This window comes from Argiope bruennichi, chromosome 7 (assembly GCF_947563725.1).
Source record: "Argiope bruennichi chromosome 7, qqArgBrue1.1, whole genome shotgun sequence".
In the NCBI taxonomy this organism is placed as follows: domain Eukaryota; kingdom Metazoa; phylum Arthropoda; class Arachnida; order Araneae; family Araneidae; genus Argiope; species Argiope bruennichi.
Window position 1 is genome coordinate 82919901 of NC_079157.1, and position 25010 is coordinate 82944910.

Genomic DNA, 25010 nt, shown 5'->3' on the forward strand with positions numbered 1-25010 from the left:
CTTCTCCCACATATTGAAAGAAACAGATAAGCAATCAGAAGTACCCATCGAAAAAAAGTTGAAAAATTCCATTCCAAATCCCAAAAGAATACAGAAAAAAAAAGAAGACAGCACTGACAGAAGCCTCGTAGAAGAAGATAACCATCTTTCCGGATAGAAACGAAATCGATAAAAAGCACAACATGAAATGGCAGCATCTTTGACTTGAAAAAGGAGATGCTTTCATCGGATCTCTCAGTCATCGATTCCAGCCCTATTGTAGCAGTTTTCTTTAGTAGCGCACCATAAGCACGATCGGAATTCACCCACCTCTTATTTCTATCTGTTGGGATGTGTTACGGGGTGCTTGGTAAGAGTCACGGCTTGGGGTTGAATTCGGGGGCTGTCATTTGTGGAAGTGGTAATGTAAAATAGTGCACTTTCTTCTCCTCCGCCTCTTTTCTTTCTTTTCTTTCTTTTTTTCTTGATTTCATGTTTGGAGACTTATCTTTTATGGACGGTTTCGCAATTGCTAAAGGAATGGTCTGGTAGAAAATTAAATGTCCGTCGGACTAATTTCCTGATCAGCAGATTAGGTGTTCTAAAATTTGAGAGCAATTAATTTAGAAATTTTAATAATCCCCGTATGAAATTGAATGAATTCGAATTCATTCCATGAAATATCACGATGGAAAAAAATATTATTTAATACTTAATAGCCTCCTTTCAGCAACCAACTATTCGATTCCTGTATCAATAGAATTAACATTTTTATTCCTAGAATCATTTTAGTTCAGATACTCCAAAATACTGGAACATCCGAGTTCCCCTTTCAAAGATAAGACCTGGTTTGTCAAAAATCACAATGACAATCCTTGATCTTAAGAGACTGTTAAACAAAAGAAAGTTGACAGCTACTAAACGAATATAGGCTCGGAAACCCTCCCTATACCCCAAAAACTTCAAAAACCTCCCTATCCCCAAATTCTGTCTGGGCCAGCGTCTGTAACCAACAAAGCACGAGCCATGGGTATTCAGTCAATCACGCTTAAGGAAATGAAAGTGGAATTTAGGTCATTCAGGAAGGTTCTTTAGTTTCGTTGAACAGACGCTTGTGACCATCCTTCCGTATTTATAGAGTTAATCAAGACTATGAGAAGGTCAACCAACTTTAATGAACTATATCTTATCGCATTACAGGAAAATACCATTTTAAATTATACTTTTGCAATAAACATAAAACATTCTGACCGGTTAGTTATGCAATAAAAAGAAGAAAAAAAAATTTCGGAAATAAAATAGGTGAAATCGATCCATCTGTGTAGATTGGGTTTGTGTCAAGGTTTTTTTTTTAGATGTGACTAGCTTTTAGGCGAAACAAGAGTTTGTAAAGACTTTAATGTTCGGGATTGTGGTACTCCGTTCTTATTTTTTCCTGTAGGGGATGTGTAAAAAATTAATTATTTTTAAGAAGATCTCTCAAAACGGAGGAGTGGACATGGAATACAACAATTTTTGATATATCTAGAAAACAAACTTTAATATGGAATAAAAGCTGGCGAAATTGGATCAATGCATGGACTTGGGGAACTGGTTCCTTTAATTCCATAATTATTTTAAATAAAATGGCGTCATTTTACAGAGATTTTTCGTTTTTTCATCTTTTGAGACAAAATGTTTCTTAACCTTTTCTTTTTTCAAACATTTGTAGGGAAATGTTTGTTTACTGTCAAACTTCCATACCAGAGAACACAGTATTTAAGATATTTTTTTAAAAAAATTACCTTGGAAGTTCAAATCATTTTAGAATTCAGAATTATTTGAAACAATTGCATCCATTCCAAGTGGCTAAAAATTCATGATAATCTCTGTTTATAACTCCTTCCTAGCACACAATGGTGATCAAATTGAAGGTGCGCGTACAGAATTCTTCATTTTCTTTCCATAAGTTATGAAATAAACTACTGTATGAATATTGCTAGTGCAGCAGGTGTAATCATATAGAATGAATGTGTCCCCAAACAGTACTTTTAATATTGGTAAAATTTGTATAGCGTTCAAATATTTGCTTGTTGTTGTTGTTGTTTATAATAAAGTTATTCCCATTTGTAATTGATACAGCTGGCTTGAATAATTACATTTTTGTATACGAAGAAGAGAAAAATGTCCTGTCAAATATTTCGAACGAGATTTTAACAAATATCCTTGTTTCAGAACTTCTTCAGTTCAAAAAACATATTTCTGCATTATGACTATCTACCTATATATTTGTGAAGACAATCAAAAAATACTTTCAGCTAGACGAATGAAATTTCGTATATGGACTTTAGACCAAATTTGTACAATTCTATCAAATTTTGTCTGATAGTAATCAATCTGTTTGGCTATTAGAGTACAAGTGAACTCATTAACTGCTAAATGCAAGAAGCTAGGTAGTTGAAATTTGGTTTTGGTTTAGCATCCAAAATGTTATCAATTTCTAAACCAAATCTGCTAAAAGATTGACCGTCTGTTGGTCTGTACTTTCTCTTTCACGTAAATGTAGTAACTCATAACCTTAATGACCTAAATAAATGAAATTTGATATGTGATCGTAAGATTTAAACTGTAATTATAAATTTGGGTTTCATTCAATTTTGGTTCCATAAAAAAGCGTTCCAAAATGCATTCGTATGATATAATAAATGGTAAGGTTAGATTCACCACAAAAATCTATATTTTGTAATTATCATTCACCGATGCCTCTCAAAACAATCTTGATGTTACGAAGATGATCCATTTTATACAAAATAAGAGGGAAAATCTTAATTGGAGAGTATGAAGAAGATTGAGAAATCACTAAAGTTGGTTTTATATTCAAATTTTAAATTATATTCATATTTATATTTCTTAATTTCAACTAACCATCCATTGCATCTTTAGGGCTCTGATGCAATACGTATTTTAATAACTCTTGGCAATAAGAAGGTAATTCGATAAAAGAAAAAGTAAATAATCTACCATGACTATGGAAATATTTTTTCACCATCTAATTATTTATTATATTTAACAAGCAGCTGCCATTGAAGCCAAGACAAATTCGGAGATTATAATCCTTCTTATCCAAGCTATAAGATATTCGATCATGGAAAATAAAAAAATTCTAATTCATCTAAAATCAAACAAAATTTTGATAGTTGTCAAATATTTTGAATTCAAGAATGTAGGTATTAATGATATTAATCTTAGAATGACATTCAATGATTTAATTCAAGATACATAATTATAACAAATAAAATATTTCCATAAATAAAAGTTTTGTAATACAATTTCAAGTAGTAATTCTATAAACATGATTGAAATAAAATGAATGTAAATTAAGAAGATAATAAAACATAGCTAAAAATCGATATATAGCATTAAGGCATGATAAAGGATTCAAACGTAATCACAGATGAGCAAAAGCAAATAAAGAAATGTAAAAATATTTCAATGCATTCACAAATAGACAGATGGAAAAATATTTGAATGTATTCACAAGTGAACAAATACAAATACGTGGAAAAATATTTGAATGTATTCACAAGTGAACAAATACAAATACGTGGAAAAATATTTGAATGTATTCACAAGTGAACAAATACAAATACGTGGAAAAATATTTGAATGTATTCACAAGTGAACAAATACAAATACGTGGAAAAATATTTGAATGTATTCACAAGTGAACAAATACAAATACGTGGAAAAATATTTGAATGTATTCACAAGTGAACAAATACAAATACATGGAAAAATATTTGAATGTATTCACAAGTGAACAAATACAAATACATGAAAAAATATTTCAATGTATTCACAAGCGAACAGATACAAATATATAGAAAAATTTAAGAATATTTAATTGAATTCGTAAGCGAATAAATCCAAATGGACAAATGGAAAAAATAATTGAACGTATTCACAAGTGAATATATACAAATAGAAAGATGGAAAAAACATTTTATTCTCTCTTGAATTTTAAATATTTCAATAGTTTTGCAGGTATATAAATTCAAACATTACTTTAATTAAAGGGAATTGAACTTTTTAAGAAATTGAAAATGGTTCAAAACATTTTAGATCAAAAAAAATTCCACCAAATATTAACTAAAACAAACACTGAATAACGAAATCAATATTCCATCTTTCCATGCTGTAGAAGATCCATGCTTAATTAGATAAACCCAATGAAAAAAAAATCTATTTCCACCTAAAAAAAGAATTCTATAAAAGAAAAAACAGTAACATATAGAAGAAAGTACAGAGAAAGAAAAAAAATCGAGGTATAAAGCACATCATGAAATAACATCTTTGACTTGAAAAAAAGAGTTGCATCTGTCTGATCTTTTAGTCATCGATTCAAAACATACTGTAGAAGTCTTCTTTAGTGACATTATAAGCACGACACGAATTCTTTCACCTTTTTATTTTTATCTGCTGAAATGAACTATAGGGAATTTAATGAAGTTCACAATAGGAACTTGAATTCATTGACTGACCATAGTTTTCGGAGGTCAAGAATGTCTAAAGTTTGCTTATCGTCATTTGCCGTTTCATATTCAAGACACTACCTTTTATGACATATTTGTAATTGCAGCTAGAAACAATGTGGAAGAAAGGGAATGTTCTTCGAGATTCTCGCATTCAGTATTGTGAATTCACGTAGTCAATGAAATAGCATTTGGTTACTGATTTTTGTTCAAGTTTCATTGAAGAAAAATCCATTAAGGTTTAGTTTCTTACTATATGGAAAATTATTGGTCTTCCGTTAGTTATATATATTTTTTTTCAAGATATATAACTCATTCTTTTATTGATTTCGTAATTGGACTTTCTAATCATTATTCCTTTTATGATATTCTTATTTTGCCTCTTATGTTTTGCTTTCTGCCTGAAATAGATTTATTTCTTGCTTCTAAATTTCATCTTGTAGACGTCATGACAACAGTATAAAAATTATAATTTTTTTTAATCTTTTAATTAGAACGCCATTTTGTTGTGTTTCAGTAGTTAGGAAAACTATTTCAGAAGAAGGGATAGCATTTATAGGATAGATACTGCAAGCAAATTATGCTTCCAAAATATTTTAACACCTTTTATTCTTCACGCATTCAAATAATCTTTTTTAGTTTTTGTTAGAGTATGGTGAGAGTTTAGTAGTTTACCGAATAAGAAGACAAAAAGCAGGAAAGAAACATTGTGAACCCATTTGGGTCTTATATAGTTTCAGAAAAGAATTTTATCGAATTAGCATTTTGATTAAAGTGGGAAAAATTAATAGTCCGCGAAACTTCATAACTGCATTAAAGGCGATGTTCGAGAGATTAAAATTATTATATAATATGAGTGTGCGTATGCAGTCAGTTGGTATGAATAATTATACAGACTATTATTCAATCAAATCACGGTGATAATTCATAATAACAGATTTAAGTATCCACTTAGCATAAATAATCAACGGTTATTATTAACCTTACTGTGCATCAAATAGCCATTTGTCTACATGCGTTTATTTCCATTCATGATCTTCACATTACTCTTCCAAATGGCAACATTAAGTGTTTGGAAGCCTTTTTTTAAATGCTTTTTAATCAATATTTGTAGAAAAGGCAGATATATGTTAATAGCAGTCTAGATTAGATCACTTTTACCATTCGATTTATACTAGAAACTTGGAAAAATACTAAGATGACTGTTGTATGAACAGTTCTAACATAAAAAATACTATCAAAATATTTTCTTGCATTGTAAAAAAATACATTGATAAAAAGGGTATATTATTGTAATGTAGTTTGTGTCACTGGGATATTGTTCAATTCATAATGTAGCCATTTGACACATCTTCATTTTAAAAAGAATTTCATGAAAAAATAATTTAAATTTTCCTTCAATAATTTTCCTAAATAATACTCAGTTATTCAAAGCAATTTTTTTTTGTAAAAAAATATAATGTCTTGAATTCTAGAATTAATATTAATTTCATTTTAAGCAGAATGACATTATTACTAATAATAGAATAATTGCATAGACCATAACGTAGATATATAGCAGTTTTAGAATTTCAGATACACATGCATTGGAATATTCGTCGACATTAAGCGGTGAATATTGACATTAAATAGCAATTGTCAGAAGTCCCACCTTCCAAGATTTTCTTTAAAAGAACAGTAATAAATAAGTCTACATACAAAGCTGCCTGGCCTGCAGAAATTAATATAGGCGTCTTTTATGAAACAGATTTTAATCTACAACTAAATTTCATTTGATAGGTAAGTTTTTAACAACTTGCAAGAACATAAATGTATTAAAAAGTTTCAAATCTTCCAATTTTTTTCTTGCTTAGAAAACATTTTGTCGATTTTTAATAATCAGCAAATTAGGTGTGAAGCATATACAGCATACGTAGGAAAAAAAACAAAGAATTAGACTTTTGTTCTGAAGAATAAGTTTAGTGTACAATGTGCCTTATCACTATTTAAATGTTTTTCCAGAAATGGTACAAATATGCTTATAAAAATTACTAATAAATTAAGATGTAATAGGTAGGTAATGTTGGTAAAGTATCTATGCTTATTAGAATACAATATTTAAAATCTTAGATATTATTAAAAATGATAGAAACATTTTCAAAATTTATAAACACCTTCAATCATATTGAGACTTAGTATTTAGAGGCAAGCATTCAAAAATAAGTATTTCGATTTAAAAAAATCAACAAACATCGATTATTTCACTTCTGTACTTCGGAAAAAATCAGTAATCAGAAACGCACTGTAAAGCTAAAAAAATAACATTCCACCTCTAAAATAATAAAAATGAAAAAAAAGTAATCTATAACGGGAACTAACAAAGATAAATAATTATCTTTCTATATGGGAACGAAATCGATTTTAAGCAAGTATTATATGAAATAGCAACTTTCACTTACTTTTAATGGATTCCTCGGCCATAGTATCCTGCCATTGCATCAGGTTTTTTTGGAACATCATAAGAGTGATTCAAATTCCTTTACCTTTTACTTTTATCTCCTAAGATAGATTATGGAATGCTTAATAAAAGTCACGATGTGAAGGTGAATTTTGTAGTAATTGGTGATTGTTTTTCTACTTCTTTGTGGTTGCCATTAAGACACATTTTTTATGATAGTTTTACACCTTCAGGATGTAAAGGTGAATTATGTAATCATTGGTAATTGTTTGAGATAATTTTTCTATTCCTTTGTGGTTGCCATTCAGACATAATATTTTATGAAAGTTTTTCAATAGGAGAAGAAACAAGTATATAATTTATTGCTGCATACTTTCTAGTATTCAAAACTGATGTAGATATATTATCGTAATTCTGTCAAAGAAAACTAAGCAAGCTGTAAAAAGCACTTATGGCCGAGTGGATAAGGCGATAAGGTCGAAATCAGATGTGATATTGCGTAGATCGAAGATTCGAATCCTATCGGTAGGGTCTGTTTATGGAGATGGTTGTTTGAGTTAGTTCTGTTCGTTTTTGCTTTTCTTTGAGATATATTAGTTTGTTGCAGCATTTTAATTGAAGATTTCAATATTATTATCTTTCTGATTTTTAGATGTAGCAATGAGAGATGATAAAACCAATAGTCTCCAAGAAAAGTACGTGAATATGGCTTCTTCCTATCAGAATATCCTTTTAGAGAAAATTATATATATATAGCTTCTGGGATATTTTAAACGCTTCGAATCTTTTTATGGTTAGGGATTTAACCTTTTTATGTAATTTTAAATTCGAGTCATTGAACAAGAAATTTATTAATTTTAAAATTTTTGTAAAATCGGAAATATTATTTAAAAAATTACATTCTAATGTGTAAGTTTTAATCCTTTTGTTATTTTGTACTCAGCTGTTCAATTATGCGCCTTGTTTTAGATGATTTTTCTGAAGACTTCTAACTTTAAATTTCCTTTATATTTATAATTCCAAACCAAATAACACCATAAAATTGCATTATACAGCATTCATCATAAATTTAGTGTTTTTAGAAACAAAATGACTTATTATTTTCGACAAAATTGAACGCTCTTTTACTGCTCATGATCCATGATATATTCCTTCATTGTAACATGAAACACCAATAGGAGTAGTCTCCACAAAATTTTCTCGCATACTCTTTAATAAAGACGTTATCCCATGAACGTACGATAGTTATTAAACCTTGGCGTGAATATAGCATTTTTATTGAATTGGCCATGTGAACCTTGGCGAGTATTTCGGCGATTAATCAAAGGCTTGAGGTCAAATTATTGAAAAAATCGAATTTAGGTTTTTTTAGATACATTTTTCGCAACCGATTAAAATAAAAATTCGCAAATTTAACTTTAATAAATTTGCAGTCTTTAAAGTCGCAAAATCAGGTAGCAAATTTGATACATTTAAGTCACTGCCTGTTTGAGTTATTACGTTTACAAGTTTCTGAAAGTTTTCAGACCTACAGACAGTCAACCCTTTTTTGGATTTCGTTTAAAATTTGATGCGCGTCTATTCTAAAGACGTTAAATTTGTGCATCGAATTATATCTCTCTAGCTTTCTTCGTTTTGTACTTATCGTGCTAACTTATATTAGGACAGACAGACTTCCTTTGAATGATTTTGCTCAAAATTTGATAGAAATCTACAAATTTGGTTTTAAGCCTGTGTAATTTCAAATTTCATCTGTCTACCTCAAAGCGTTTTTGAGCTATCTTTGTTTCAGACAGACAGACAGACATTTTCCAAAAATATATTTTTCGAATTCGGGGTGGGTGGGTGGTGAAGATTCGTCAAAAACTCGAGTTCCAATTATTATACGTTCTCTAAACTTCGTGCACGAGAAAGAAAAAAATGTTAAATGTCCTGCATTAGCTGAGTTTATTTAAATAATGATAGAATACCTACTAAAACTGCATGTACGAATGGACATAAAATTGACGATGCGTTCATAAATATAGATCTTATAACAATAAAAAATATTCAGAAATCAGTAATGTCTCAAATCAAATTCAATCGCTCATGTATCCTACAAATATAAATAAAAAAAAAGATACACATCGATTAAGAAATCATTATTTCATGAGTTAATAAATCGATAATTTTTCAATTGATATAATCAAAATTTCGACACGAATTCGCTGTATAAACAAAGGAAGACTTTATAATAACCAGTGACAAAAATAAATAAATAAGGAGAAAATTAAAGGTGCCCCAAACCACATTCAGATAAAAATAACTGCAACAATCACTGAACAACGCAAATATCGATTAAATCATCGATATTCCATTTCCGCAAATTGAAAAGAATCAATACGCAATCATAAGAATCTATCGAAAAAGGTTGAAAAAAAAAAAGACTCCATTGCGACAGAAAGCAGCAATGACAGAAGCACATACAGAAAGATAACCATTTTCCCAAATGGGAGCGAAATCGATAAACAAAAAAAAAAAAGCACAACATGAAACAGCATCTTTCTCTTGAAAAAAGGATGCTTTCAACGGATCTCTCAGTCATCGGCCCCCTCCACCTTGTAACAGTTTTCTCTAGCTGGACCATAAGCACGAACCGAATTCACCCACCTTTTATTTTTATCTTCTGAGATGTGTTATGGGGTACTTGATAAAAGTCACGGCGTGGGGTTGAATTCTGGGGCTGGGTGTCTTTTATGGAGGTGTTGGTTGTAAGCTAGTTCTTCTCCTGCTTTTTCCTTTTCTTTTTCTTTTCTTGATGTTTGAGATGTTATCTTTTATGAGAGGTTCTCAAAGCCAGAGAAAACTATTTTGGAGGGAGTAAAAGCTTCATTTCGGCGTTCATTGTGATACGTGTGATTGGCCTGGCGAGATGGTGTGGTCAATAACCTGGAAATAGAATAAAAAGTGAAAACAGCGCATCCATTTTTGAAAATTTTTAATGATGCGCCAGTTTTAAACCAAATATGGAAATCTGGTTTTTTTTTTATCTTTATAGATATTTGCTGGAAGACAAATAAAAAACATAATTGAAATTTATTATCGCAAATTTCAAGTTATAATGCGAGTAAGTTATTTTTTTAAGTCATATGGTATATATCCGACAGAAAAACATGACTCATATTTCGCAATCACCCACATTTAGAAAAGCGATGGTTTTGACCATCTCAGAAAGAATCGAGTTCTCAATTTTTTTTCTCGAAGCCAGAATTTTTTTGCGTGAAAAAAAACATTTTAAACCGATTTGAAACAATCTTGTAAATATTAGATTATTCATGCTTCGATATTTATAAAACGATGAGGTTTTTTTCCGAATCAAAATGGTTTGAGTTCCAAAGTTTTCTTCTCAAGCTAGAAAAATTTAAAATTATATATATATAACTTTCGATACCACTTTTCTCTGCTTGGTGTTGATTCCCATTTTCTTCTTTGTACTTCTGTGGACGATAACTTCTTACAACATTCCCTTTATTGACCAAACAGGAGAATTGGGTACATGGCGGACATCCATGCCAAGTTGTAACTTTTTGTTGGCGATAAGTGGCCCAATGTGACAACCTCCTTTATCATTTTCTAATAACCCTGAAAACGATCAGTTGATGCCTCAAAGTGATAAATCGCTAATTTTCTGCTCGTGCATTTTGAGGCTTGATAAACCCAAACCCAAACAACATCATGTTCTCACATGATTAAAAAAAAACAAAAAAAACTCGTGAATGATGAAAACTTTAAACAAATATGAAGATTCCATATTTGCGTGTTTCTTATTTTACTTAGAAATAAGACTCAAATTATTTTTGTAATCCAAGTATTTGGCAAATTAATACCTTTGAGTTTAATAAGGCAAGAATGCTTTTCATTTCAAATTTTGTGAATGCAAGAATAATAAAGATATTTTAAAGAGATATTTACTATTAATAGCTCTTATTTCAATATCGTGACTTTTATACAATTTGCATAAACAAGAATTTATGTATGATATCTTAGTGAAAGTGCTGATGAATGTGCAGATTATATTGCCCGTCAAATGTTAATTATCATAGTTATACAAGACATTTTTAATTCCACTGTTTCTATTGTTGTTTTTTTCACTTAGAATCATTCTCTCTATATTTATTGAAAAATTTTCATATGTTCATCTAACATATTTTTTTTAATTCAAAGAATTTAGATTTTTTTTTATTTATACTATATTTAAATAGTAAAAAGCATCTCCTGAATTGTTATTACTAATTATATTCAAAATTCTATTACTATTGACTATTTAGACAAATTTATTGTATTTATCAATAATTTTAATACAACATGGTCAAAATATTTCTATGCCTTTTATAAACGGGAGTTGAACCAGATGTTAAAATGAAAGTAATATGCAAGAACAAAATAACATGAATGCGTAGGATAATAATATGATATCATTTTTTTTTCTTAAAATGTTTTTATAACAACAAAATCCAAAGTTGTAAAATCATTAAAAGTGGCTCTTAACACTTTCAACGTTACAGACGAGATATCTCGTCTTTCAGATACTTCCAATTAATTTTTTTTAAATGGAAATTAAATTGATACCATTAAAAAGATTATTTTTTAAATTTTAACACATTTATCGCTAAGGGTGAATAATATAAAAACTACATGAAAAGACAAATATCAAATATCAATAGAAGTATCTGAAAGACGAGATATCTCGTCGGTAGCGTTGAAAGTGTTAAAACAGAATAGTTTTATCTGGTCGGCAATTTACATATTTCGTACATGCTCCTCATATACTAATCAGTAAAAATTCCTGAATTTCAGTTCAGAAGCTCAGAAATTCTTCTACTTTTTTGTTTATGGATTACATTAGAACACAAAATTCTGTTCGATTTCAATTTGTGGGTTAATCCACAACTATATTAAATGGTAGCGGTTATAGTTATGATATAGATTTTTGTTTTTTTAACCTTCTAGCTTAATGCGCTTTGGATTTGTCGGTGTTTTATATTTTATTTTATTTATTGAAAATATATGCAGGCATGTTTCAGAATGATTTCATGCAAAATTTAACACAAATATAATTTTGATGTAAAATTATTATTACAAATTCCAACTAATAAATTTGATTTTCTTTCCAGTTTTTCAGATTTGCAAATAGAAGTAATTCGAAAAATATTTTTTTTGGATTCAAAGAAATCTAATAGACGAAAATTCATCAATTTCTTATTGTTGTGTGATTTGTAAAATAAAAAAAAAAAAGGTTTTTCCAAATCTGGATTTATTACACACATTTTTATAAACAATATATCATACACATAAGAAATCTAGCCTAGATATTGTCGGAAATTATTGTATAAACATCTCAAGTACAGATTGACTGGGAAAAATAATTTAAACAGTTATAAAAGCTTTGGAATTTTGTGATTTCAACGTCAAAAGTGTGGAAAGTGAGATTTACACAAGATATATTGAAAAATGTGGCTGCATATTAACAGGAAGTTATATTCAAACGTGACATTTTGAAGTCATCGAAGATTTCCAAGTGATACATAAGGAATTTATTGCAATCGTCTCCAAGCTAAAAACGACAACAGTTATTGTTTGTTGTTTCTTATGGCACTTAAGCCGGAGGGGAGCGTCTCTTGTTTTTTATAGTAGCGCCAACTAGGGCCAAAAGTACGACTTTGCCACTCACGCATCACTCATTCGCTTGCACAACCCCTTTTTACAGCAGGGCACATTCACACATCTCACAGATAGAACAACAGAAGAACAACCATGCCCAAACCGGGACTCGAACCCGGGACGCCCAGATCACGGGGAAGACGCGCTACCCCTATGCCAGGACGCCGGCACAGTTATTGTAATTTTGACATAACTAAGATAACAGCAGTGAATACTTGTGGCAGAGTGCAAAATGGTAGGGTTTCGGAGATCATTGGGTTATTTTTAGTTGGTTCGATTCTTAAAGGCTGCAATTTATTTTATTTTCTAACACAGTAAAGTTATTGCAATCTTCAAAAAATTAACTAATACGCGTAAGTTGTTGTGGCGGGTAATTTTGGCAATGGACTCGAAATCCACTGCGAATCGGATTTGCTTTTTTTGTTATTTTTTATTTTCTCTCTTACACGAAAAAAAATTTCATCTTCTGAAAACTGACTATAATTAACTACTTCGAAAAGTTATGCTCGTGTGGTTGAAACAATGGACTCTAAATCCATTGGCGTATTCCTGCATAGGTTAGAATAATAAAGCTTTCTTGCGTACACAGAAAAATTGTTGCAATCGTGATACAACCAACTATGGAGACTGTTGCGAGAAGTCTGGGTCCAGCGGTTAAGGCGATAGACTCTAAAATCTTTGGAATATTCGAACATTGCCAGCAACCTTTTGTTTATCTTTCTTACTCGTTGATGACAGTATTTGTACATTTACAAAAATAAAAAGGCAAACGCAAACAATCATGGCTGAATGGTCACATAAATAAACTTGAAATCTATCGGAATATTTTACGCAGGTTCGAATGCTATAGAATGCTTTGTTTTTAGGTTTTTGCATAAACCAAACTATTGTCGTAATTTTGACAACTTTAACTAAGAAATACTGCTGCGTGAAGTTACCGTCTACAGTTAAGGCGGCAGATTCGAAAGTCAGTTGGGTCAGGCAATCGATGCATTTACTTGGGATATCATGGCATCTGTACGACCCTTAGCAGCTGAGTTTCTTTTACTTTCACTGTTAAAATTATTCTAATAATGGTTCAGCTAACTAAGAATGTTACAGTAGTTCTGGACTTATTGTTATGGTGGCAGAGACGACATTTCTAAGTATATTCTTCTATGTATTCAAATCTATCAGCTGTGTTTTGTTTTGCTTTCTAGCCAGTACAGAAGTTTTTTTTAATAATTACAAAACTAAAACGGAAGCAGCAATCCCACATGGCCAGGTTGCTGAGGTGCTGATCTCAAAATCTGTGGAGATATTCAAGCCATTTCGGTAACATTGGATTTCAGTGTTACCGGATACATCATTTATTTATTTTCCGAAATGCCCAGGAAATTTACTTGAATCATGATAAAACTGAAGTGACTGCATAGAACATTCGTTCCAAAGCGGTGAAGTATATGAGCTCAAACCCCACAATGATACACATGCATCGGTTCCAATTAGAACCAATGTGTTGATTATGCATACACATGCAAACAAAAAAATTAATGTAATCACTACAAAGTTCACTAAGAAAGCTGCAGCGAGCTCTTTTGGATTTACAGTGAAGGTGGCAAAGCGAATTAAATTGTATTATTCAGAATTGCGGCTTTGATTTCCCTTTCTTTATTACATAGTGAAATTATTATAATTTTGGCCACACACAAATAAAAAAAAAAGTTGGAACCAGCAGTTGTACTCGCAATTAAAAACATGCATTTGAAACCCAATTGGACCTTCCCATGTAGGTTCCTATCATACTGACTGAGTTGCTTTTACTTTCTCTTGCGCATAAAAATAAATACAATGGTGACAATAATAAATAAGAAGAATGCAGCATGTAGTCGTGGACGAGTATTTAAAAAGATAGATTCGAATTCATTGGTTTGTTCCCGCAATGGTTCGAATCTCACAGATTCGGTTAATTTTTCTTTCACTGTAATTATGACAATAATACCTACGAAGAGGATGACAAACTATACTAGCGAAATGATTAAGTCAAAAGCTCGAGCACCATTGGCTGCAATCATGCTGAATGTGATATTACTTTCTCGAATTCATTGAAAAATTATTGCAATCATAACATTAACTCACCATTTTAGACGGTGCAATATTTTAAACTTTAATTTACTGGTAGTTAAAAAAGCCTACAAAATGGAAAAAAAAAGATTAATTTTTCAAAGATATTCGAATTCAAATTAATTTTTCAGAGCAATGATAAAATATTTCTACTGACTGAATAAATATGCAACGAAAAATTTTTCCCAGTGCAAAAGTTTAAAACACATGCGGCAAGAAGTCGTGGCCGAGTGGTTAAGGCCGTAGACTCGAAATCCAATGGGATATTCCCGCGTAGGTTCGAATCCTAACGGCTGTGTGGTCTCTTCTTTTACATCCTTCATATATAAATTACTGTAATCGCGACAATAATTTCACAGAAATGTCCGTCGAACAGTAGTGGCCGAGTGGTTAAGGCGATGGACTCGAAATCCATTGGGATATTCCCGCGTAGGTTCGAATCCTACCGGCTGCGTCGTCTCTTCTTTTACATCCTTCATATATAAATTACTGTAATCGCGACAATAATTTCACAGAAATGTCCGTCGAGCAGTCTTGTCCAAGTGGTTAAGGCGATGGACTTGAAATCGATTGGGAAATTCCCGCGTAGGTTCGAATCCTAACGGCTGCGTCGTCTCATCTTTTACATCCTTCATATATAAATTACTGTAATCGCGACAATAATTTCACAGAAATGACCGTCGAGCAGTCGTGGCCGAGTGGTTAAGACGATGGACTCGAAATCCATTGGGATATTCCCGCGTAGGTTCGAATCCTACCGGCAGCGTCGTCTCTTCTTATACATCCTTCACATATAAATTACTGTAATCGTGACAATAATTTCACAGAAATGACCGTCGAGCAGTCGTGGCCGAGTGGTTAAGGCGATGGACTCGAAATCCATTGGGATATTCCCGCGTAGGTTCGAATCCTACCGGCAGCGTCGTCTCTTCTTATACATCCTTCACATATAAATTACTGTAATCGTGACAATAATTTCACAGAAATGACCGTCGAGCAGTCGTGGCCGAGTGGTTAAGGCGATGGACTCGAAATCCATTGGGATATTCCCGCGTAGGTTCGAATCCTACCGGCAGCGTCGTCTCTTCTTATACATCCTTCACATATAAATTACTGTAATCGTGACAATAATTTCACAGAAATGTGAGTCGAGCAGTCGTGGCCGAGTGGTTAAGGCGATGGACTCGAAATCCATTAGAATATTCCCGCTTAGGTTCGAATCCTAACGGCTGCGTCGTCTCTTCTTTTACATCCTTCATATATAAATTACTGTAATCGCGACAATAATTTTACAGAAATGACCGTCGAGCAGTCGTGGCCGAGTGGTTAAGGCGATGGACTCGAAATCCATTAGGATATTCCCGCTTAGGTTCGAATCCTAACGGCTGCGTCGTCTCTTCTTTTACATCCTTCATATATAAATTACTGTAATCGCGACAATAATTTTATAGAAATGACCGTCGAGCAGTCGTGGCCGAGTGGTTAAGGCGATGGACTCGAAATCCATTAGGATATTCCCGCTTAGGTTCGAATCCTAACGGCTGCGTCGTCTCTTCTTTTACATCCTTCATATATAAATTACTGTAATCGCGACAATAATTTTATAGAAATGACCGTCGAGCAGTCGTGGCCGAGAGGTTAAGGCGATGGACTCAAATTCCATTAGGATATTAACGCTTTGGTTCGAATCCTACCGGCAGCGTCGTCTCTTCTTTTACATCCTTCATATATAAATTATTGTAATCGCGAATAATTTCACAGAATTGTCCGTCGAGCAGTCGTGGCCGAGTGGTTAAGGCGATGGACTCGAAATCCATTGGCATATTCCCGCGTAGGTTCGAATCCTAACGGCTGCGTGGTCTCTTCTTTTACATCCCTCATATATAAAATACTGTATTCGCGACAATAATTTCACAGAAATGACCGTCGAGCAGTCGTGGCCGAGTGGTTAAGGCGATGGACTCGAAATCCATTGGGATATTCCCGCGTAGGTTCGAATCCTACCGGCTGCGTCGTCTATTCTTTTACATCCTTCACATATAAATTACTGTAATCGCGACAATAATTTCACAGAAATGTCCGTCGAGCACTCGTGGCCGAGTGGTTAAGGCGATGGACTCGAAATCCATTGGAATATTCCAGCGTAGGTTCGAATCCTACCGGCAGCATCGTCTCTTCTTTTACATCCTCCATATATAAATTATTGTAATCGTGACAATAATTTCACAGAAATGTCCGTCGAGCATTCGTGGCCGAGTGGTTAAGGCGATGGACTCGAAATCCATTGGGATATTCCAGCGTAGGTTCGAATCCTACCGGCTGCGTCGTTTCTTCTTTTACATCCTTCATATATAAATTACTGTAATCGTGACAATAATTTCACAGAAATGTCCGCCGAGCAGTCGTGGCCGAGTGGGTAAGGCGATGGACTCGAAATCCATTGGGATATTCTCGCGTATTCTCGAATCCTACTGGCTGCGTCGTCTCTTCTTTTACAGCCTTCATATATAAATTACTGTAATCGTGACAATAATTTCACAGAAATGTCCGCCGAGTGGGTAAGGCGATGGACTCGAAATCCATTGGGATATTCTCGCGTATTCTCGAATCCTACTGGCTGCGTCGTCTCTTCTTTTACAGCCTTCATATATAAATTACTGTAATCGTGACAATAATTTTACAGAATTGACCGTCGAGCAGTTGTGGCCGAGTGGTTAAGGCGTAAGTCTCGAAATCCATTAGGATATTCCCGCTTAGGTTCGAATCCTAACGGCTGCGTCGTCACTTCTTTTACATCCTTCATATATAAATTACTGTAATCGTGACAATAATTTTATAGAAATGACCGTCGAGCAGTCGTGGCCGATTGGTGAAGGCGATATACTCGAAATCCGTTAGAATATTCCCGCTTAGGTTCGAATCCTACCGGCTGCGTCGTCTCTTTTTTTACATCCTTCATATATAAATTACTGTAATCGTGACAATAATTTCACAGAAATGTCCGTCGAGCATTCGTGGCCGAGTGGTTAAGGCGATGGACTCGAAATCCAATGGGATATTCCAGCGTAGGTTCGAATCCTACCGGCTGCGTCGTTTCTTCTTTTACATCCTTCATATATAAATTACTGTAATCGTGACAATAATTTCACAGAAATGTCCGCCGAGCAGTCGTGGCCGAGTGGGTAAGGCGATGGACTCGAAATCCATTGGGATATTCTCGCGTATTCTCGAATCCTACTGGCTGCGTCGTCTCTTCTTTTACAGCCTTCATATATAAATTACTGTAATCGTGACAATAATTTCACAGAAATGTCCGCCGAGTGGGTAAGGCGATGGACTCGAAATCCATTGGGATATTCTCGCGTATTCTCGAATCCTACTGGCTGCGTCGTCTCTTCTTTTACAGCCTTCATATATAAATTACTGTAATCGTGACAATAATTTTACAGAATTGACCGTCGAGCAGTTGTGGCCGAGTGGTTAAGGCGTAAGTCTCGAAATCCATTAGGATATTCCCGCTTAGGTTCGAATCCTAACGGCTGCGTCGTCACTTCTTTTACATCCTTCATATATAAATTACTGAAATCACGACAATAATTTCACGGAAATGTCCGTCGAGCAGTCGTGGCCGAGTGGTTAAGGCGATGGACTCGAAATCAATTAGGATATTCCCGCGTAGGTTCGAATCCTACCGGCTGCGTCGTAACTTCTTTTACATCCTTCACATATAAATTACTGTAATCGTGACAATAATTTCACAGAAATGTCCGTCGAGCAGTCGTGGCCGAGTGGTTAAGGCGATGGACTCGAAATCCATTGGGATATTCCCGCGTAGGTTCGAATCCTACCGGCTGCGTCGTCTATTCTTTTACATCCTTCACATATAAATTACTGTAATCGGACAATAATTTCACAGAAATGTCCGTCGAGCAGTCGAGGCCGAGTGGTTAAGGCGATGGACTCAAAATCCATTGGGATATTCCTGCGTAGGTTCGAATCCTACTGGCTGCGTCGTCTCTTCTTTTACATCTTTCATATATAAATTATTATAATCGTGACAATAATTTCACAGAAATGTCCGTCGAGTAGTCGTGGCCGAGTGGTTAAGGCGATGGACTCGAAATTGATTGGGAAATTCCCGCGTAGGTTCGAATCCTACAGGCAGCGTCGTCTCTTCTTTTACACCCTTCATATACAAATTACTGTAATCGCGACAATAATTTCACAGAAATGTCAGTCGAGCAGTCGTGGCCGAGTGGTTAAGGCGATGGACTCGAAATCGATTAGGATATTCCCGCGTAGGTTCGAATCCTAACGGCTGCGTCGTCTCTTCTTTTACATCCTTCATATATAAATTATTGTAATCGTGACAATAATTTCACAGAAATGTCCGTAGAGCAGTCTTGTCCAAGTGGTTAAGGTGATGGACTTGAAATCGATTGGGAAATTCCCGCGTAGGTTCGCATCCTAACGGCTGCGTCGTCTCATCTTTTACATCCTTCATATATAAATTACTGAAATCGCGACAATAATTTCACAGAAATGTCCGTCGAGCAGTCGTGGCCGAGTGGTTAAGGAGATGGACTCGAAATCCATTGGGATATTCCCGCGTAGTTTCGAATCCTACCGGCAGCGTCGTCTCTTCTTTTACATCCTTCATATATAAATTACTGTAATCGCGACAATAATTTCACAGAAATGACCGTCGAGCAGTCGTGGCCGAGTGGTTAAGGCGGTGGACTCGAAATCCATTGGGATATTCCCGCGTAGGTTCGAATCCTAACGGCTGCGTCGTCTATTCTTTTACATCCTTCATATATAAATTACTGAAATCGCGACAATAATTTCACAGAAATGTCCGTCGAGCGGTCGTGGCCGAGTGGTTAAGGCGATGGACTCGAAATCCATTGGGATATTCCCGCGTAGGTTCGAATCCTAACGGCAGCGACGTCTCTTCTTTTACATACTTCATATATAAATTACTGAAATCGCGACAATAATTTCACAGAAATGTCCGTCGAGCGGTCGTGGCCGAGTGGTTAAGGCGGTGGACTCGAAATCCATTGGGATATTCCCGCGTAGGTTCGAATCCTAACGGCAGCGTCGTCTCTTCTTTTACATCCTTCATATATAAATTACTGAAATCGCGACAATAATTTCACAGAAATGTCCGTCGAGCGGTCGTGGCCGAGTGGTTAAGGCGGTGGACTCGAAATCCATTGGGATATTCCCGCGTAGGTTCGAATCCTAACGGCAGCGTCGTCTCTTCTTTTACATCCTTCATATATAAATTACTGAAATCGCGACAATAATTTCACAGAAATGTCCGTCGAGCGGTCGTGGCCGAGTGGTTAAGGCTATGGACTCGAAATCCATTGGGATATTCCCGCGTAGGTTCGAATCCTAACGGCAGCGTCGTCTCTTCTTTTACATCCTTCATATATAAATTACTGAAATCGCGAAAATAATTTCACAGAAATGTCCGTCGAGCGGTCGTGGCCGAGTGGTTAAGGCGGTGGACTCGAAATCCATTGGGATATTCCCTCGTAGGTTCGAATCCTAACGGCAGCGTCGTCTCTTCTTTTACATCCTTCATATATAAATTACTGAAATCGCGACAATAATTTCACAGAAATGTCCGTCGAGCGGTCGTGGCCGAGTGGTTAAGGCGATGGACTCGAAATCCATTGGGATATTACCGCGTAGGTTCGAATCCTAACGGCAGCGTCGTCTCTTCTTTTACATCCTTCATATATAAATTACTGAAATCGCGACAATAATTTCACAGAAATGTCCGTCGAGCGGTCGTGGCCGAGTGGTTAAGGCGGTGGACTCGAAATCCATTGGGATATTCCCGCGTAGGTTCGAATCCTAACGGCAGCGTCGTCTCTTCTTTTACATCCTTCATATATAAATTACTGAAATCGCGACAATAATTTCACAGAAATGTCCGTCGAGCGGTCGTGGCCGAGTGGTTAAGGCGATGGACTCGAAATCCATTGGGATATTCCCGCGTAGGTTCGAATCCTAACGGCAGCGTCGTCTCTTCTTTTACATCCTTCATATATAAATTACTGAAATCGCGACAATAATTTCACAGAAATGTCCGTCGAGCGGTCGTGGCCGAGTGGTTAAGGCGATGGACTCGAAATCCATTGGAATATTCCAGCGTAGGTTCGATTCCTACCGGCAGCATCGTCTCTTCTTTTACATCCTCCATATATAAATTATTGTAATCGTGACAATAATTTCACAGAAATGTCCGTCGAGCATTCGTGGCCGAGTGGTTAAGGCGATGGACTCGAAATCCATTGGGATATTCCAGCGTAGGTTCGAATCCTACCGGCTGCGTCGTTTCTTCTTTTACATCCTTCATATATAAATTACTGTAATCGTGACAATAATTTCACAGAAATGTCCGCCGAGTGGGTAAGGCGATGGACTCGGGATATTCTCGCGTATTCTCGAATCCTACTGGCTGCGTCGTCTCTTCTTTTACAGCCTTCATATATAAATTACTGTAATCGTGACAATAATTTTACAGAATTGACCGTCGAGCAGTTGTGGCCGAGTGGTTAAGGCGTAAGTCTCGAAATCCATTAGGATATTCCCGCTTAGGTTCGAATCCTACCGGCTGCGTCGTCTCTTTTTTTACATCCTTCATATATAAATTACTGTAATCGTGACAATAATTTCACAGAAATGTCCGTCGAGCATTCGTGGCCGAGTGGTTAAGGCGATGGACTCGAAATCCATTGGGATATTCCAGCGTAGGTTCGAATCCTACCGGCTGCGTCGTTTCTTCTTTTACATCCTTCATATATAAATTACTGTAATCGTGACAATAATTTCACAGAAATGTCCGCCGAGCAGTCGTGGCCGAGTGGGTAAGGCGATGGACTCGAAATCCATTGGGATATTCTCGCGTATTCTCGAATCCTACTGGCTGCGTCGTCTCTTCTTTTACAGCCTTCATATATAAATTACTGTAATTGTGACAATAATTTCACAGAAATGTCCGCCGAGTGGGTAAGGCGATGGACTCGAAATCCATTGGGATATTCTCGCGTATTCTCGAATCCTACTGGCTGCGTCGTCTCTTCTTTTACAGCCTTCATATATAAATTACTGTAATCGTGACAATAATTTTACAGAATTGACCGACGAGCAGTTGTGGCCGAGTGGTTAAGGCGTAAGTCTCGAAATCCATTAGGATATTCCCGCTTAGGTTCGAATCCTAACGGCTGCGTCGTCACTTCTTTTACATCCTTCATATATAAATTACTGAAATCGCGACAATAATTTCACGGAAATGTCCGTCGAGCAGTCGTGGCCGAGTGGTTAAGGCGATGGACTCGAAATCAATTAGGATATTCCCGCGTAGGTTCGAATCCTACCGGCTGCGTCGTAACTTCTTTTACATCCTTCACATATAAATTACTGTAATCGTGACAATAATTTCACAGAAATGTCCGTCGAGCAGTCGTGGCCGAGTGGTTAAGGCGATGGACTCGAAATCCATTGGGATATTCCCGCGTAGGTTCGAATCCTACCGGCTGCGTCGTCTATTCTTTTACATCCTTCACATATAAATTACTGTAATCGGACAATAATTTCACAGAAATGTCCGTCGAGCAGTCGAGGCCAAGTGGTTAAGGCGATGGACTCAAAATCCATTGGGATATTCCTGCGTAGGTTCGAATCCTACTGGCTGCGTCGTCTCTTCTTTTACATCTTTCATATATAAATTATTATAATCGTGACAATAATTTCACAGAAATGTCCGTCGAGTAGTCGTGGCCGAGTGGTTAAGGCGATGGACTCGAAATTGATTGGGAAATTTCCGCGTAGGTTCGAATCCTACAGGCAGCGTCGTCTCTTCTTTTACACCATTCATATACAAATTACTGTAATCGCGACAATAATTTCACAGAAATGTCAGTCGAGCAGTCGCGGCCGAGTGGTTAAGGCGATGGACTCGAAATCGATTAGGATATTCCCGCGTAGGTTCGAATCCTAACGGCTGCGTCGTCTCTTCTTTTACATCCTTCATATATAAATTATTGTAATCGTGACAATAAATTCACAGAAATGTCCGTAGAGCAGTCGTGGCCGAGTGGTTAAGGCGGTGGACTCGAAATCCATTGGGATATTCCCGCGTAGGTTCGAATCCTAACGGCTGCGTCGTCTATTCATTTACATCCTTCATATATAAATTACTGAAATCGCGACAATAATTTCACAGAAATGTCCGTCGAGCGGTCGTGGCCGAGTGGTTAAGGCGATGGACTCGAAATCCATTGGGATATTCCCGCGTAGGTTCGAATCCTAACGGCAGCGACGTCTCTTCTTTTACATCCTTCATATATAAATTACTGAAATCGCGACAATAATTTCACAGAAATGTCCGTCGAGCGGTCGTGGCCGAGTGGTTAAGGCGGTGGACTCGAAATCCATTGGGATATTCCCGCGTAGGTTCGAATCCTAACGGCAGCGTCGTCTGTTCTTTTACATCCTTCATATATAAATTACTGAAATCGCGACAATAATTTCACAGAAATGTCCGTCGAGCGGTCGTGGCCGAGTGGTTAAGGCGGTGGACTCGAAATCCATTGGGATATTCCCTCGTAGGTTCGAATCCTAACGGCAGCGTCGTCTCTTCTTTTACATCCTTCATATATAAATTACTGAAATCGCGACAATAATTTCACAGAAATGTCCGTCGAGCGGTCGTGGCCGAGTGGTTAAGGCGGTGGACTCGAAATCCATTGGGATATTCCCGCGTAGGTTCGAATCCTAACGGCAGCGTCGTCTCTTCTTTTACATCCTTCATATATAAATTACTGAAATCGCGACAATAATTTCACAGAAATGTCCGTCGAGCGGTCGTGGCCGAGTGGTTAAGGCGATGGACTCGAAATCCATTGGGATATTCCCGCGTAGGTTCGAATCCTAACGGCAGCGTCGTCTCTTCTTTTACATCCTTCATATATAAATTACTGAAATCGCGACAATAATTTCACAGAAATGTCCGTCGAGCGGTCGTGGCCGAGTGGTTAAGGCGGTGGACTCGAAATCCATTGGGATATTCCCGCGTAGGTTCGAATCCTAACGGCAGCGTCGTCTCTTCTTTTACATCCTTCATATATAAATTACTGAAATCGCGACAATAATTTCACAGAAATGTCCGTCGAGCGGTCGTGGCCGAGTGGTTAAGGCGATGGACTCGAAATCCATTGGGATATTCCCGCGTAGGTTCGAATCCTAACGGCAGCGTCGTCTATTCTTTTACATCCTTCATATATAAATTACTGAAATCGCGACAATAATTTCACAGAAATGTCCGTCGAGCGGTCGTGGCCGAGTGGTTAAGGCGGTGGAATCGAAATCCATTGGGATATTCCCGCGTAGGTTCGAATCCTAACGGCAGCGTCGTCTCTTCTTTTACATCCTTCATATATAAATTACTGAAATCGCGACAATAATTTCACAGAAATGTCCGTCGAGCGGTCGTGGCCGAGTGGTTAAGGCGATGGACTCGAAATCCATTAGAATATTCCCGCTTAGGTTCGAATCCTAACGGCTGCGTCGTCTCTTCTTTTACATCCTTCATATATAAATTACTGTAATCGTGACAATAATTTCACAGAAATGTCCGCCGAGCAGTCGTGGCCGAGTGGGTAAGGCGATGGACTCGAAATCCATTGGGATATTCTCGCGTATTCTCGAATCCTACTGGCTGCGTCGTCTCTTCTTTTACAGCCTTCATATATAAATTACTGTAATCGTGACAATAATTTTACAGAATTGACCGTCGAGCGGTTGTGGCCGAGTGGTTAAGACGTTAGTCTCGAAATCCATTAGGATATTCCCGCTTAGGTTCGAATCCTAACGGCTGCGTCGTCACTTCCTTTACATCCTTCATATATAAATTACTGTAATCGCGACAATAATTTTATAGAAATGACCGTCGAGCAGTTGTGGCCGATTGGTTAAGGCGATATACTCGAAATCTATGAAGATATTTCCGCTTAGGTTCGAATCCTACCGGCTGCGTCGTCTCTGCTTTTACATCCTTCATATATAAATTATTGTAATCGCGACAATAATTTCACGGAAATGTCCGTCGAGCAGTCGTGGCCGAGTGGTTAAGGCGATGGACTCGAAATCAATTAGGATATTCCCGCGTAGGTTCGAATCCTACCGGCTGCGTCGTAACTTCTTTTACATCCTTCACATATAAATTACTGTAATCGTGACAATAATTTCACAGAAATGTC

At 36.1% G+C, this 25010-nt stretch overlaps 44 non-coding genes across 44 annotated transcripts; all 44 read left to right on the top strand.

Annotated features, from left to right (window-relative positions):
- Window positions 1-15102: 15102 nt before the first annotated feature.
- Window positions 15103-15184, top strand: Trnas-cga (transfer RNA serine (anticodon CGA)). Its single transcript has one exon. It is a non-coding gene; the product is annotated as a tRNA-Ser (tRNA).
- Window positions 15185-15414: 230 nt separating this feature from the next.
- Window positions 15415-15496, top strand: Trnas-cga (transfer RNA serine (anticodon CGA)). The gene has a single exon. It is a non-coding gene; the product is annotated as a tRNA-Ser (tRNA).
- Window positions 15497-15570: 74 nt separating this feature from the next.
- Trnas-cga (transfer RNA serine (anticodon CGA)) lies at window positions 15571-15652 on the top strand. Its single transcript has one exon. It is a non-coding gene; the product is annotated as a tRNA-Ser (tRNA).
- A 74-nt stretch (window positions 15653-15726) lies between these two features.
- On the top strand, window positions 15727-15808 carry Trnas-cga (transfer RNA serine (anticodon CGA)). Its single transcript has one exon. It is a non-coding gene; the product is annotated as a tRNA-Ser (tRNA).
- Window positions 15809-15882: 74 nt separating this feature from the next.
- Trnas-cga (transfer RNA serine (anticodon CGA)) lies at window positions 15883-15964 on the top strand. Its single transcript has one exon. It is a non-coding gene; the product is annotated as a tRNA-Ser (tRNA).
- A 74-nt stretch (window positions 15965-16038) lies between these two features.
- On the top strand, window positions 16039-16120 carry Trnas-cga (transfer RNA serine (anticodon CGA)). Its single transcript has one exon. It is a non-coding gene; the product is annotated as a tRNA-Ser (tRNA).
- Window positions 16121-16194: 74 nt separating this feature from the next.
- On the top strand, window positions 16195-16276 carry Trnas-cga (transfer RNA serine (anticodon CGA)). Its single transcript has one exon. It is a non-coding gene; the product is annotated as a tRNA-Ser (tRNA).
- Window positions 16277-16504: 228 nt separating this feature from the next.
- Trnas-cga (transfer RNA serine (anticodon CGA)) lies at window positions 16505-16586 on the top strand. The gene has a single exon. It is a non-coding gene; the product is annotated as a tRNA-Ser (tRNA).
- Window positions 16587-16660: 74 nt separating this feature from the next.
- Trnas-cga (transfer RNA serine (anticodon CGA)) lies at window positions 16661-16742 on the top strand. The gene has a single exon. It is a non-coding gene; the product is annotated as a tRNA-Ser (tRNA).
- Window positions 16743-16816: 74 nt separating this feature from the next.
- On the top strand, window positions 16817-16898 carry Trnas-cga (transfer RNA serine (anticodon CGA)). The gene has a single exon. It is a non-coding gene; the product is annotated as a tRNA-Ser (tRNA).
- A 74-nt stretch (window positions 16899-16972) lies between these two features.
- On the top strand, window positions 16973-17054 carry Trnas-cga (transfer RNA serine (anticodon CGA)). Its single transcript has one exon. It is a non-coding gene; the product is annotated as a tRNA-Ser (tRNA).
- A 684-nt stretch (window positions 17055-17738) lies between these two features.
- Window positions 17739-17820, top strand: Trnas-cga (transfer RNA serine (anticodon CGA)). The gene has a single exon. It is a non-coding gene; the product is annotated as a tRNA-Ser (tRNA).
- A 528-nt stretch (window positions 17821-18348) lies between these two features.
- Trnas-cga (transfer RNA serine (anticodon CGA)) lies at window positions 18349-18430 on the top strand. The gene has a single exon. It is a non-coding gene; the product is annotated as a tRNA-Ser (tRNA).
- A 74-nt stretch (window positions 18431-18504) lies between these two features.
- Trnas-cga (transfer RNA serine (anticodon CGA)) lies at window positions 18505-18586 on the top strand. The gene has a single exon. It is a non-coding gene; the product is annotated as a tRNA-Ser (tRNA).
- Window positions 18587-18659: 73 nt separating this feature from the next.
- Trnal-caa (transfer RNA leucine (anticodon CAA)) lies at window positions 18660-18741 on the top strand. The gene has a single exon. It is a non-coding gene; the product is annotated as a tRNA-Leu (tRNA).
- Window positions 18742-18971: 230 nt separating this feature from the next.
- On the top strand, window positions 18972-19053 carry Trnas-cga (transfer RNA serine (anticodon CGA)). The gene has a single exon. It is a non-coding gene; the product is annotated as a tRNA-Ser (tRNA).
- Window positions 19054-19283: 230 nt separating this feature from the next.
- Trnas-cga (transfer RNA serine (anticodon CGA)) lies at window positions 19284-19365 on the top strand. Its single transcript has one exon. It is a non-coding gene; the product is annotated as a tRNA-Ser (tRNA).
- A 74-nt stretch (window positions 19366-19439) lies between these two features.
- Window positions 19440-19521, top strand: Trnas-cga (transfer RNA serine (anticodon CGA)). The gene has a single exon. It is a non-coding gene; the product is annotated as a tRNA-Ser (tRNA).
- A 74-nt stretch (window positions 19522-19595) lies between these two features.
- Window positions 19596-19677, top strand: Trnas-cga (transfer RNA serine (anticodon CGA)). Its single transcript has one exon. It is a non-coding gene; the product is annotated as a tRNA-Ser (tRNA).
- Window positions 19678-19751: 74 nt separating this feature from the next.
- Trnas-cga (transfer RNA serine (anticodon CGA)) lies at window positions 19752-19833 on the top strand. The gene has a single exon. It is a non-coding gene; the product is annotated as a tRNA-Ser (tRNA).
- A 74-nt stretch (window positions 19834-19907) lies between these two features.
- Window positions 19908-19989, top strand: Trnas-cga (transfer RNA serine (anticodon CGA)). Its single transcript has one exon. It is a non-coding gene; the product is annotated as a tRNA-Ser (tRNA).
- A 74-nt stretch (window positions 19990-20063) lies between these two features.
- On the top strand, window positions 20064-20145 carry Trnas-cga (transfer RNA serine (anticodon CGA)). The gene has a single exon. It is a non-coding gene; the product is annotated as a tRNA-Ser (tRNA).
- A 74-nt stretch (window positions 20146-20219) lies between these two features.
- Trnas-cga (transfer RNA serine (anticodon CGA)) lies at window positions 20220-20301 on the top strand. The gene has a single exon. It is a non-coding gene; the product is annotated as a tRNA-Ser (tRNA).
- Window positions 20302-20375: 74 nt separating this feature from the next.
- Window positions 20376-20457, top strand: Trnas-cga (transfer RNA serine (anticodon CGA)). Its single transcript has one exon. It is a non-coding gene; the product is annotated as a tRNA-Ser (tRNA).
- Window positions 20458-20531: 74 nt separating this feature from the next.
- Window positions 20532-20613, top strand: Trnas-cga (transfer RNA serine (anticodon CGA)). Its single transcript has one exon. It is a non-coding gene; the product is annotated as a tRNA-Ser (tRNA).
- A 74-nt stretch (window positions 20614-20687) lies between these two features.
- Trnas-cga (transfer RNA serine (anticodon CGA)) lies at window positions 20688-20769 on the top strand. Its single transcript has one exon. It is a non-coding gene; the product is annotated as a tRNA-Ser (tRNA).
- A 74-nt stretch (window positions 20770-20843) lies between these two features.
- Window positions 20844-20925, top strand: Trnas-cga (transfer RNA serine (anticodon CGA)). The gene has a single exon. It is a non-coding gene; the product is annotated as a tRNA-Ser (tRNA).
- Window positions 20926-20999: 74 nt separating this feature from the next.
- Window positions 21000-21081, top strand: Trnas-cga (transfer RNA serine (anticodon CGA)). Its single transcript has one exon. It is a non-coding gene; the product is annotated as a tRNA-Ser (tRNA).
- Window positions 21082-21443: 362 nt separating this feature from the next.
- Trnas-cga (transfer RNA serine (anticodon CGA)) lies at window positions 21444-21525 on the top strand. The gene has a single exon. It is a non-coding gene; the product is annotated as a tRNA-Ser (tRNA).
- A 528-nt stretch (window positions 21526-22053) lies between these two features.
- Trnas-cga (transfer RNA serine (anticodon CGA)) lies at window positions 22054-22135 on the top strand. Its single transcript has one exon. It is a non-coding gene; the product is annotated as a tRNA-Ser (tRNA).
- Window positions 22136-22209: 74 nt separating this feature from the next.
- Trnas-cga (transfer RNA serine (anticodon CGA)) lies at window positions 22210-22291 on the top strand. The gene has a single exon. It is a non-coding gene; the product is annotated as a tRNA-Ser (tRNA).
- Window positions 22292-22364: 73 nt separating this feature from the next.
- Trnal-caa (transfer RNA leucine (anticodon CAA)) lies at window positions 22365-22446 on the top strand. Its single transcript has one exon. It is a non-coding gene; the product is annotated as a tRNA-Leu (tRNA).
- A 77-nt stretch (window positions 22447-22523) lies between these two features.
- Window positions 22524-22602, top strand: Trnas-cga (transfer RNA serine (anticodon CGA)). The gene has a single exon. It is a non-coding gene; the product is annotated as a tRNA-Ser (tRNA).
- Window positions 22603-22832: 230 nt separating this feature from the next.
- Window positions 22833-22914, top strand: Trnas-cga (transfer RNA serine (anticodon CGA)). Its single transcript has one exon. It is a non-coding gene; the product is annotated as a tRNA-Ser (tRNA).
- A 74-nt stretch (window positions 22915-22988) lies between these two features.
- Trnas-cga (transfer RNA serine (anticodon CGA)) lies at window positions 22989-23070 on the top strand. Its single transcript has one exon. It is a non-coding gene; the product is annotated as a tRNA-Ser (tRNA).
- A 74-nt stretch (window positions 23071-23144) lies between these two features.
- Trnas-cga (transfer RNA serine (anticodon CGA)) lies at window positions 23145-23226 on the top strand. The gene has a single exon. It is a non-coding gene; the product is annotated as a tRNA-Ser (tRNA).
- A 74-nt stretch (window positions 23227-23300) lies between these two features.
- Window positions 23301-23382, top strand: Trnas-cga (transfer RNA serine (anticodon CGA)). The gene has a single exon. It is a non-coding gene; the product is annotated as a tRNA-Ser (tRNA).
- Window positions 23383-23456: 74 nt separating this feature from the next.
- Trnas-cga (transfer RNA serine (anticodon CGA)) lies at window positions 23457-23538 on the top strand. The gene has a single exon. It is a non-coding gene; the product is annotated as a tRNA-Ser (tRNA).
- Window positions 23539-23612: 74 nt separating this feature from the next.
- On the top strand, window positions 23613-23694 carry Trnas-cga (transfer RNA serine (anticodon CGA)). The gene has a single exon. It is a non-coding gene; the product is annotated as a tRNA-Ser (tRNA).
- Window positions 23695-23768: 74 nt separating this feature from the next.
- Trnas-cga (transfer RNA serine (anticodon CGA)) lies at window positions 23769-23850 on the top strand. Its single transcript has one exon. It is a non-coding gene; the product is annotated as a tRNA-Ser (tRNA).
- A 74-nt stretch (window positions 23851-23924) lies between these two features.
- Trnas-cga (transfer RNA serine (anticodon CGA)) lies at window positions 23925-24006 on the top strand. The gene has a single exon. It is a non-coding gene; the product is annotated as a tRNA-Ser (tRNA).
- A 74-nt stretch (window positions 24007-24080) lies between these two features.
- On the top strand, window positions 24081-24162 carry Trnas-cga (transfer RNA serine (anticodon CGA)). The gene has a single exon. It is a non-coding gene; the product is annotated as a tRNA-Ser (tRNA).
- A 74-nt stretch (window positions 24163-24236) lies between these two features.
- Window positions 24237-24318, top strand: Trnas-cga (transfer RNA serine (anticodon CGA)). The gene has a single exon. It is a non-coding gene; the product is annotated as a tRNA-Ser (tRNA).
- A 542-nt stretch (window positions 24319-24860) lies between these two features.
- On the top strand, window positions 24861-24942 carry Trnas-cga (transfer RNA serine (anticodon CGA)). The gene has a single exon. It is a non-coding gene; the product is annotated as a tRNA-Ser (tRNA).
- The last annotated feature ends 68 nt before the right edge of the window (window positions 24943-25010 follow it).